We start from the raw sequence: 12,605 nt of genomic DNA, 5'->3' as shown, positions 1-12,605 counted from the left end.
TGGCCTGGGATCATTCTGAGCTGGCAGATGATCCCACATATGCTATCTGCCTGCACTGCCAAGCCAAAACCATCTGGGGCAAGGGAACAAAACACATGAGCACCATGGGGATGCTGATGCATCTCTGCAGGCACCACCCCCTTGCCCTTGGTCCTACTCAGCCTGGCACCAGTGGAAGTGTGCCCAAAGGGAAGTCTCCTTCTTGCTCCAAAGCCCCTGTACCGCCATAGCAGAGGCAGGCCACACTGGAACAGTGGGGGAAAGGTGGACAGAAAAGGGGGCATGTTGCTAGGGCAAGAGAGATCACTCAGAGCATTGGGGAGATGCTTGCTGTGGATGGCCAGCCTTCAGGTGGCTCATGGTGCTCATGACCCCATCCTACCTAGTGCCTGCATACACCACCTTCAGCAGGATGGTGGTGCCCTCCTTGTGTAAGTAATGCAGGGAGTACTTGAGGGACAGCTGTGAAAGGCAGGTCCTCAGGTGGCCTAATGCTTCACCTCAGACATCGGAGCAGTAGGGGTGGAGATCATGCCTACCTCTCCCTCACAGGGCACTGGTGCGACCAGTCAGGCTCTCAGTGGGCTGTCCTTCAAGCTGAGGTGATGGATGAGCCCCACACAGCTACAGAGATCATGGGGGCCATGAACTGTTTGGTGCAGGGGTGGCTTGTTAGGCAGGGTGAACTCACCTGTGGGTTCATGGTCACTGATAATGGGGCCAATATGGGCAAGGTGGTCCATGATGCCAACTTTGTTGGCATCTGCTGTGTGGCACACAAGTTTCATCTCGTAGTCAGGGATGCCTTGGAGGTGGACAGGGCTGCCAGTGAAATTGCCAGCACCACCAGCAAGCTCATTTCCAAATGCAGGAAGGTGGCAGGCTACTTCAAATGGAGTATCAAGATGCTGCAGGACAAGCAAACAGAGCTGAACATCCCGCAGCATAAAATCATGCAAGATGTGGAGACACTGTGGAACTCCACATACCTGATGTTCAAGAGGCTGGAGGAGCAACAGAAATCCATCCATGAGATGGCCTTGCTCAGAGACATTGGGATCAGTGGCCCCCTTAACAGAGCTAAGTGGGATACCATCTCCCAGATCTTATTGCCCTCAAGCCGTTCCTTGAGTCCACCAAGACCCACAACACTGGTGATGCCTTGACCAGGTGACCCCTGCAGTGAGGGAACTTCAAAATCAAATGGAGAGCTTCCAGGGGGTCAGTGTTCCTGGCTGGGGCAAGCCACTGTCATCAGATATGCAGGCGCTGGTGAGGCAGCTGAAGAAGGGCATCAGGAAATGGCTTGATCCCTTGTGGTCTAGTACGGTCTATGTGCTGGCTACCATGTGTGACCCGAGGGTGAAGGACAGCATATGCAGCAGCCAAAGCCTGAATCAGTGGACAGAGGTGCTGGTGAAGAGAGTCAGGGAGGCAAAACAGTGGAGGTGGGGGAACATGGAAGAGGGGGATCCACTGTCCCCTGCTAGCATGTCATCCATCAGCCAGTCTCCTCCTTCACCACAGGCACTGCCAATGTGGGCCAAGGGCATGGCTTCTATGGTGGAGTCCAGAGGCACCAGACCACACCATCAGGCAGGTAGCTCTCAGGTCTTGGTGGCTGCCTTTCCTGCTGAGGAACGTGGAGACACTGCTGTATGACCCTTTGGCTTACTGAGCATGCCGCAGCCAGATGTGGCCTGATCTGGCCATGGTTGCCTGTGGACACCTGTCCTGTCCACAGAGCAATTCCAAGGGAGAGGGTGTTGAGCATTGCTGGGGATGTAATGACACCCCACCACACCTGCTTGGATCCTGGTTTGGTTGAGCAGCTGGTGTTCCTCAAGGTAAATCTCCCACTGCTGGGGTTCCCCAAGTTCTGGGTGCAGATGGAGTGAATGCCACCCTCCTCACTCCATCCACACCTATTTCCTTTTTTAAAAACCATTTAATGCCCTGCTCTCAGAGCTGGAGAGGGCATCATTAGCCAGCAGGGGAAGAACATGTCCTAGCCCATGAGTTTCCGTACCTAGGAGGTTGATGAACTGCAGTTCATAGGCTTATCTGTAAAAAGTGGTTTGTAAATTCCCTTTGAGGATCAGGCCTGAGAGACTGGAGACAGGTGGTGTTCTGCTGTTCTTTGATAGATTTTTGGTATGCATTCATTCTGGTGCACAGTTGCTGTCTGGTGTCTCCACATATTTTCCATCAGGCCTCTCGTTTCTTTACTATTCCTTCCATCCAGGAACAGCCCACACACCAACTGCAGGTGCTTCCTCAGCCTGATGAAAGGTTTTTCAACTCAAAACCTTGCTAAGACATATTTCTGTAACTATTCAGTTGGTCTGCTAAAAGATACCAGATTAGATTGATACAAAGAACTTTGTTTGCCAGTGCCATGTCCTTAGATCAACACCCCTAACACCTGAGCAGAAGGACGCAGGGCCCTGGGCACATCTATGCTCCAGGGCTGGGGCTGGCAGGGAGAGTTCTCTGGAAGCTGCTGGCAAAGAAGCTCCTGCAACTGAGAGGAAAGAAAGGTTCTGTGGTAGTTTGGCTGCCTGAGATGCTGCTGATGCTACTGTGCTGCTGCTCACTAAGTTATTATTTTACCTGTTGTCATTTAAAGTGGTGGAGCAGCCTGAGGCTGTAGGGGAGGAGGAGGCCTCATTGGGGCACACTACTGTGTCATGTAGAGGCCCCAGCACCATTGAGGGCACACCATAACACACACACACACACAAAGTCACATGTCACGAGTTTTGCTTGTCACCAGCTTGAGGTGCAGTTTCCCAGAAACCCCTGCACCTATCTTTTGAAAGCTGTCAGGCTTCATGGCCTCATCAGGGGCTACCATGCCTACAGTTTTCACCCCCTGTGCCCTTCACACTTACAAATAACATGAGTTTTGCTTTCAAGACTTTGAGGTGCAGTTTCCCAGAACCCCTACACCTATCTTCTTGAAACTTGACAGGCTTCATGCCCTTAGAAGGGGACACCATCTCTGCTGTTTTCATCCAAATCTACCAAATGGCAAAGTTATAGGCAGTTATAGGCAGTTTCGTGCCTCCCCATTATAGCCTACGGGCAAAAGGTCGAAACAGCATCAGAGCAGCAAAACATTTTGACTAAATTAAACAGAATAGTGCTTCAAAACAAAACAAAACTTGAAATGAAACACTGTCCTATTGAAACAGTGAAACAGAAGAAGTCAAAATAAAATGATGCTGTTTCACACAGCCCTACTTATTACTGCCCCAAGGGGATCAGCTACAAGAGGAAGCTGTCCTCTGCAGTGATTTTAATATTTCAGACCTATAGCTGCAGTAGTACATTGGCCCTTCACTGCTCACTCAGGCCAAGAGTAGGCAATGTTTTTTGCTACTGCTTACCTTGACACATTTGATCAGTATAAATTCAATTGTTTGGACCCATGCACAAAATGTGCAGACAAACAAAATGTCACTTCAAATGCTGTATGCAACATTTATGAAATGAAAGTAGCATAATATGAATTTTCTTATCTCAGTCTTATTTCTGGTACAGAACATGGGATCCCTGGAACAGCAGTAAATAGAGGAAGAAGATTGATTTTAAAAAAGTCTCTACAGGGTGTATCTACACAAGATACTTTACTGCACAGCAGAGCTAATTACTGCATAGTAAGCATCACTGTCTACATGTGCTGACCCATACTGCATGGTAATTTCCTCTACTCAGCAGTTAATTTGCTACCTAAAAATGCAAATAGCAAATTAACTGCCATGTAATTGCTGCACAGGATGGCATGTGTAGACAGTGAACTGGGGAAATTTTGTTCCTGGACAGCAGGGGGTAGAAGATTTCTCCCTGCCTCTGGGAGCTGCCTGCTGCTGGGGTGGACTCCACCATTGGAGCCTGGTCAGGGATGATGTTCCTCTGCCCAGCAGCTTGTTCCTGCCCCCACTCTGTGGTCACAATCATGGAGTTGGGGCTGGAAACAAGCTTCCAGCACCTGCTCTGTGCTGGCAATCACAGAACAGGGGCTGGGAATAATCTCCAAGCCCCTGCTACGTGATCGCAGAGATGGGGCTGGGAATAAGCTCCCAGCCAGTGCTCAATGCTGGAGATTGTGGAGTGAGGGCTGGGAGCTCCCTGCATAGGGAGAGTTCCCCACCCAGCCTGGAGCTGGCTGGGTCCTGACCCTTACTGGGACAGTTCCCAGCCAAACCTGGGCTGTGAAGAGAAGTCTGCACATTCAGCCTGGAGGTAACTGGGGACTGTTCTGTTTTGGGCTGTCTCCAGCCAGCTCTGGGCTGCATGTACAGACTTCCCCACATAGCGCAGAAACTGTTTTGGTCAGGGGCAGGTCCCAGACCCACAGATTTTTCCCAGCCCTATGCCCTGATTAGACAACTGAGGCACAGGGCTGGGAAACAGCTGCAGGGGAAGTGCAGGTCCTAGCCCCTTACCTTGATCCGTCAGCAGAGCAGTTAGTAGCAAGCCCCCAGCTGGGTGGGGTATCCCTTCCCAGTTGGGGGCTTCCTCCTAGCTGTCCCACTGGTGCATTGGGCCAGGGAGCTGGGACCTGCTCTTCCCTGCAGCTCTCTCCAAGTCCCCTGCCCCTGATTGGGTAGCTGGTGCCAGGAGCTCCCTGCTGCCGGGGCAGGGAGACATTGTCGTTCTCCCCTGGGCTCTGGTGATGGAGCCTGCCCCAGCATCAGGCAGCTCCTGGGGGCAGGAAGCAATCTCCCAGTCCCACCAGAAGATAGCTGTCTTCTGTCTCCATGGTTCCTGCCAGCCCCTGTTTGAGATAATAGGCAAATTCTAATTCTACAGACTGTGTGAAAATTGTAGATATCAGTTGAACAGGCATGAGATTACTGATGCATCAATATATCTTCCTGAATAACTCCTTCATCAATGAAAGAACAGGTTTTGTTTAAGTCTGAGAAACCCACTGAATTCCATGCCACAGTGCAAATGCCTTCCCCCTATCCACTGCAATATACTATATTGCTCTTAGATAATCTAGGTTTACTTTCATTGACAATGCATAGGGGGTGCACGTGCACCCCTGAGATTGGCCATGCACCCCCTGTAAGTGCCAGCTGCAAAACCAGAAGTGCCAGTGGAAGTGCCTGTGATTCCGCACTCGATGATCGGCTGCTGGGGGGGACCCGCATCTGCCCAGTCAGTGATCGGCAGTGGGGGACCACTCCATCAGTGATCTAGTGCCCCCCCCAACTCAGGAGGCACCAGTCACCCATGTTAACTTTATAACCCTTTCGACATTAATACATTCTCTGTCTGTTCCCAACAGTGGCTACAGAATATTCATTTTATAGGCAAGGCTGCAATTACAGTAAAATTATTGTATAAACTTCTAACATGTCCTCCATCCATATAAACACTGCTCATGATAACAAAATAATGTTAAAAAACACTTAATTTTGCACTATTTCAGAGCACTACAGTGCAAGGAATACTTTAACCAAACTGTTCCAATCATGTTCTCTAATAGCATTTTACCAGTATATCTGTTTTCTTTTGGGGTTTTTTGCTAATCTTTTAGCAAAAACCTTCATTCCATTCCATGTTTAGGAATGTAGAACTGGAAAAGACCACCAGGATCATCAAATCTAGCCCCCTACTACTGTATCATATAATTTCTTTTATAAACCAAGCTTCATTTTAATGTTAGTTACATGTTTTGCCTCCATTATTCTTTTTTCAAGGCTGTTCTACAAGTTCAGTGCTCAGATTGTTAGAAATGTTCCTATCATTTAAAGTATTTCTGGCCAACTTATACCTGTTTCGTCTCAAACCAACATTGTTCTTTGGCTCAAATAGCTCTTCTCCTTGGTGTTTTCCCCTGAGATGTATACATGAAGAACACTCATGTTCCCTCTTGTGACAGAAGTGCCTCTTCTGGAGTCCATCTATTGGTGACCCCACCCTCCTGTTATGGGCTAATTCCCTCCTTAACCGGTCATCCCAGCAACTGGCACCTGGGTTCCTGCCTCTGCTCTGAGAGTAGCAGGCACCTTAGTGTCCTGCTACACACCTTCCCCCCTTAAAGCCCTCACTCACCTGGGTAGGTCCTCACATTTGTGGGTACTGCCTTGGTCCTGGGCTTCTCTTGGCCTTTCTTCGGTCACCCGGTAACTTGGGAGGCGGAGGTTTTCTGGTGCCTCCTACTCACCTTTTCCCCAAGGTTGCACCATGTGGGATTTGCTGGGAGTTACCCTGCCATACATAATCCCCCCCACATTAGCCAGCCTTGGTAGGGTGCCACTTAGGCCTGTCTTTTCTCTATGCTTTTAAATGATCGTGAGGATGGCCTCAGGCATGGTGTATTCTTCTGACCGAGACGGCAGGCGCATTACCATAGTTGTTGGGAGTCCGTCTCTCTGCCACCCCTCTGTCCTTCTCTGTTCATCATTTGTAAGATCTTGAACTTCCTTCTCCTGTCGCCCGACCGGCTGGCCCTGACCGGAAGGTTCCAGACTTAGAGGGGGCACCCTGTCTCTTAGAAACAGGGTTAGGATTCCTTGTTACACACACCCCCTCTCTTCTCTCATCTGGGATCCCTCTGTTTCTCCTAGCCCCTCTTCTTCCTCGTATTGTCTCGAGAAGAAATCGGCGTTTATATTCTGGTTTCCAGGGCGGTGCTTTACCTCAAAGCAATATGGTTGCAGACTAAGGGCCCATCTCATCAGTCTTGCATTGTCCATTTTCATGCTCTGCAACCAGCATAGGGGCACGTGATCAGTGATCAGCATGAACCGCCACCCTAACAAATAATATCAGAGTGTTTCAATAGCCCACATAATCGCCAGACACTCCTTCTCTATCGTGGCGTAACTCCATTCTGGCGGGTTTAATTTCCTACTTATGTAGGCTATAGGGCGCTCTTCTTCTCCTTCTCTCTGAACCAATACTGCTCCAATAGCCACATATGATGCATTGGTCTGCACCAGGAAAGGTTTATTAAAATTTGGTGTATATAGGAGTGGTTGTAAGCATAGTGCATCCTTCACTGCTCAGAATGCCTTTTCCATCTCCGGTGTCCATCCCACTTTGGTTGGAGCCCCCGCTTTTATCATCTCCATCAAAGGTACTACTAATTCTGCAAAGTGAGGTACAAACCTTCTATAACTGGCTAGCCACAAAACAGCACTCACTTGTTTTTTAGTATGAAGTGCTTGATATCTTTGCAGCACCTCCACATTGCTCAACAAAGGTCTCACCTTCCCACTTCCTACCAGGAACCCCAGGTATTGTGTTTCTTTTTTTCCTATTGTACATTTCTTCAGATTTGGCTGTCAGCCCGGCCCTTCCCAAGTCTTGCATTACTGCTCTCAGTGCGGTGAGGTGTTCAGCCTAGTTCTCAGTATATATAATAACATTGTCAATGTACGCCACGGTGTAAACCCCATGGGGAGCCAAAACTCTGTCTGTTAACTGCTGAAACGTAGCCGCGGCTCCATGTAACCTGAACAGCATGCGTTGAAACTAGAAGACACCCCACGGGGTGGCGAATGCTGTCTTTTCTTGATCTTCGGGCACTACTGGGACCTGCCATTAACCTTTTGTCAGGTCTAAAGTGGAAATATAGTGAGCTTGCTCAATGTTTTCCACCAGTTCATCCACTCTTGGCATCGGGTAGGCATCAAACTTAGCTACTGCTAAGTTCACCTTCTGGAAATCGATACAGAGAATGTATTTTTCCATCAGGCTTAGGTATTGCTACGATGGGGCTCTGCCAGTCACTGTGAGATTCATATATGATAACTTTCTCTATCATCATTGCAATCTCTGTTTTTATCTGGCTTTGAAGTCGCTGGGGAATCAGTCTCCAGTTCTCATGGATCACCTGGCCTGGAGGAGTCTTTATCCGGTGTACCACACCCCGAGCTTCCCCAGGGATTCCCTGGAACATATCTCTATACTCCTTGACTAGCTCAGCAGCCTGTCTTCTCTGTTCTTCCTACAGTTGCTGGGCCAGTTCTATGTCACCCAGTCCACTTCGCTCTGTTAATGTGGGTCCCAATTCTAATTCCTCGGGATGAGGAGTTATGTACATACTCTCCTGGTCTTCCCACTTCTTCAACATATTAACATGGTGTCATGGAGTGGGCCCTAGGAGCGGCCGTGATCCCGCTAGCGCCCCCTGCCATGCTAACTTAGGAGATCCAGCACCCTCTGATTCTCATCCGCCATGTCTTGGTCATATATAATTTAATATGGGAGGCTGCCTTTGATCTCTTAGTACAAGGTGTTAAAATTGTCTGGGCTCCTACTCTCTATGGGTGAGCTGGTGCACCCTAGCCTTATGGGCTATGCGTGCCTCCTACCTCCCCTCTAGCACACCCCAAGCCTCGCAGCTGTTCCGGATGTTGTCTGGTCACTTGTGCCTTGCCTGGCACCCTGGGCTTGTCAAGCAACCAACGCCCTTCCTCGGGCACCCCGGGGCCTGTCATGCAACCAACGCCCCTTGCTCTGGCGCCCCTTGTGTTCGCTAGCCCTCTTGGGCCAGCACCATAGGCAGACTCCTTCAGGAGCCACCTCAGTATGCTTGCCCTTCTGGGCTTCTCAATAAGCTCGCCCTTCTGGGCTTCTCAATAAGCTCGCCCCTCCCAGGGCTGCTCCAGTGGAGATAGCTTCTCCCCCCACTGGGGCCAGTCTCTCCCCAGTCCGGTTACCCATATCGGGTCTTTGTCGCCCACGCTTCCCGCGGTATGCTACCCCCACTGGGGTTCGTCGCCCGTGCTTCCTGTGGTATCGCCCTCTCTGGGCTCTGTCCCATGCTAAACTGCGCTCGGAGCTCAGGTGGCACGCAGCTGTGCCTGGCCCCCTGACCCTTCTCGGGGTCCTTCACCCTACTGGGCAATATCGCCCTTGCGGGCTGGGGTCTTAACACCCCCACATACATAGTGCCACACCGGCGCCAAACAGCCATGCCTCCTAGGCTGTGCCCAAATAGGGCATCCGGGAACCCCCAGGCTACTGGGGAGCTCCTGTGAGGCCTCCTCACACCCCTACAGCCTCACCTGGTCCTCCGGTGGTATAACCGCAAAACCAAAGCCTCCCCCTCCAGGGGTACAATAACTTCCCAAAACAACACCAGCACGCAAAGCCTCTCAGCTGTAACATAAACCTCAAGCCAACCTGGCTGTAACCCAAAATGAGCCTACCAGCTTTAAAACTCCACGCCGCCCTGGTTCTCCTTCAGACCTCCCTGTCAGAGGCCTCTCCTTCCCAGGCCATTCTGCAGGCACTCAGGCGGTCAAGCAATGACTCTGGTCTGCTCTGCTCAGCTCTATAGCAGGGCTGTTGCTTCTCCGGCTGCCAGGTGGTAACCGTCCTGCTCTGTTCCTCTGCAGAGCTCCTGCTTCTCAGGCTGCTAGATGGTAACGGCCAGCTAGGCTCCGGCCCAGCCGCTTATAAAGGCCAGGCCCTGCCCCTGGCGGTCAGCTGACCCACTCAGCTGCAATGGCAACTCTCACCTGCTGCCCCGGTGATTGGCAGCTTGGTCCATATTACTACTGCCAGTAGCAGGCACCCTAGTGCCCTGCTACACTGGGGTTGAGCCTCCTTAGGAGTGGGGTGCGGGAGTGCCTCACGACACATGGTATACCTGTTTCTTTTTCTGGTTATCTGTCTGATACACCTCATAGTCCACGGGCCCCACTTGGCGTGTGACTTCATAAGGTCCCTGCCACTGAGCAAGTAACTTACTCTCACTGTCTGGCAATAGAACCAACACGCGGTCCCCCATGTCAAACTTCCTTTCCCAGGCGCCTCGGTTGTAATGTCTCACTTGCTGTTGCTGGGTTTCTCTGAGATTTCCTAAAACCTCTTTCTGAGCTGCTTCCAGGCATTCCCGCAGTTGGATCACATATTGGATCACGTTCTGGTCTTTACTGTGCTGTTCTTCCCAACTCTCTTTAATCAGATCCAGAATTCCCCGTGGGTGCCTGCCATATAATAATTCAAAGGGTGAAAACCCAGTTGAGGCCTGGGGTGCCTCTCTTACAGCAAACAAAAAAGGTGGTATCATTTTATCCCAATTCTGAGGACTCTTAACCACAAACTTCTTTAGCATCTGTTTCAGTGTCCTATTAAAACGTTCCATGAGCCTGTCTGTTTGGGAATGATACACGGCTGTCTTCAGGTGTTTAATCCCCAAAGCTTTACTCACTCCCTCGAACACACATGATGTAAAATTTGTTTCCTGATCAGTCAGTAGTTCTCTTGGGAGTCCTACTCGGGAGAGTATCTTCAAAAGTTCGTTCGCCACCTTTGGTGCGGACACTGTCCGCATCAGCACAGCTTCTGGCTACCTGGTTACATAATCCCGTAAATCTAGTATGTACTGGTTTCCAGTGCTACTTCAAGGAAGTGGCCCCATGATGTCCACCACCACCCTCTCAAAGGGAACCTCTACCAGAGGCACTGGAATTAAAGGAGCCTTTGGGGGTGCTTTGGGTTCACTTTTTGGCACATGGGACATGAAGTACAATACCTTGCCACTTCCCACAACAGTCCTGGCCAAAAAAATCTTGCCCGAATGCAGGCTTCAGTTTTGTTCTGGCCCAAATGTGCACCCATAGGGAGCTCATGAGCCACCTTCAATAAGGCCTGTCAATATCGCCAAGGTACCAACAACTGTACGACCTCCCCTCCTTCAGGCTTCCCTTGCTCAATTTGGTATAGGAGGTCATTTTTTACCTTGACCCTTGGGGTTGTCTTCATCAGCTCTGGTCTCAATACCTCACCATTTCATTGGGCTAGGTGTTCCTGCAGCGCATACCGAAAATCTGCCTCCTGACTCTGCTCCAACTGGAAATGTTCGTCTTCCCACAAATGTGCGACATCCTCCCCTTGTTTAGCCTCTTCTTCAGGAAGAGATTGTTCAGTTTCACCCGTGAATTCCTCAGCGGTCTCCTCTTGCCCCACACTGGCTATCTCTTTTAACAACTTGGGCCAGTACTACTGGGTAGGGTAAATGTTCCGCAACTCCAACTAGCATCTGGTGGGTCTTATTGCCTACTTGTAGGGTGACCCTCACCCTCTCGATTTTGGGGGAGTCCCCGCACCAACATTGCACTATTGTGCGATCTGCTATTTCCCTCTCTTTTGCCTGTAACACGTTGCTCTGCACCATAGTCTGCAATGAGCCCGAGTCCAGCATAGCTAATACCCTTTTTCCCTCCATTGTCACTTCCACCAAAAATGCGGGTGGCCCATCTCCCGCCTCAGAGTCAACTCGGGCTCCATAGCCACACACTCCTATTCAAATCATTGGTTGGGGGTGAATGCTTCCGATCACGTTGGCTAACAGTGCCTGTTGTCTTGCGGCTTGATCCAGTAGGCCTTGCACTGTTTGATGTAGCTGATCCAAAACTTGTTGCCATGACTCTGGGTCCAGGATTAGCATCTGTTCTCATTTCTCTCTCCCCATGGACCCAAGGGTTCTTTTCTTCATACAGGCAAACCAGTGTCCTATGATGCATACTGCCATATAAAACTTTCCCGGCCAATGCACCACTGTAACAGGAGTGCCTCTTCTGGAGTCTGTCTATAGGTGACCCCACCCTCCTGTTATGGGCCAACCACCTGCCTTCTTACCTGCCATGCCTTGATCCTAATTAATTAATGAATGTTAATTAGCAGGAAGCTGCCCATTTATTGCCCCGGTGCCAAGGGGCGCTATCTGTGGCTCTTTTTCCTCCCCTACATCGCAGCCCAAGCCTTGCAGATGATACTGATGTGGTTTGATCTGGGCCTTGTTGTAATTTGGCCCTCCCCTTGTCCTCTCTGGACTTTCCACAGTCCGATCTTGCTCTATCTCACTCTGCTTCTTTCTGGTGCTTGGACTGTCCGCAGCCCTGTCTCGCACTGTGCCTCACTGGCGCTTGCTGCCGCCTCTCTCTGGGACCTCTCACTGCCCCCTCTCTCTGGGGCTGGGGTTCCCACACTGCTGTGGGTCCCCTATGAGGCCTCCTCCATCCCCTAATAGCCTCACCTAAACCACCAGTTAAAAAGTTAACACAAAACACAAGCCCCTGGCCTATAACAAAAATCCAAGCTGCATGGCTAAAACATCATTCAATCACTACCAGAGAATACTCCATCCCATAATAGCATCAGAAGCTGCTCGTGCAGTCAGGCCTCTCCCCTTTGCTTGCTCTGGCAGAGCTCCCTTCTCTCTTGGCTGCCAGCAGGCAACTGGCACCTGGGTTCCTGCCTCTGCTCTGGGAGTAGCAGGCAACTTAGTGTCCTGCTACACCTCTCAATCTTCATTTAGCTAGCATCCAAAGCCTAGTCCTTTAGTTGCTTCTCATAAACCAGAGTTTCCATTTCCCTGATTTTCCTAATACCTGCACCATTCCATTTTGAATTAATCTTTCTTGAATATGGGTCACACATTTTATATCCAGTGTTTCCAGTGCTTTGTACAATGATATTAATACTCCCTGCTTTGTTGGCAGCAATCCCTCACAGTTGAGAAGGATCACTCCCATGGGTAAAGTAAAGGGTTGTAGATGAGTCCATTGATAGCTAAGAAGGCTAATCCTAGAGGTGCAGACTCTCTGGCAGATGCCACAGGTGGTGGT

Source organism: Gavialis gangeticus, unplaced genomic scaffold (genome assembly GCF_001723915.1).
Source record: "Gavialis gangeticus isolate Ggan-Ray unplaced genomic scaffold, GavGan_comp1, whole genome shotgun sequence".
NCBI classification, from domain to species: domain Eukaryota; kingdom Metazoa; phylum Chordata; order Crocodylia; family Gavialidae; genus Gavialis; species Gavialis gangeticus.
This window is presented reverse-complemented; position numbering follows the sequence as displayed.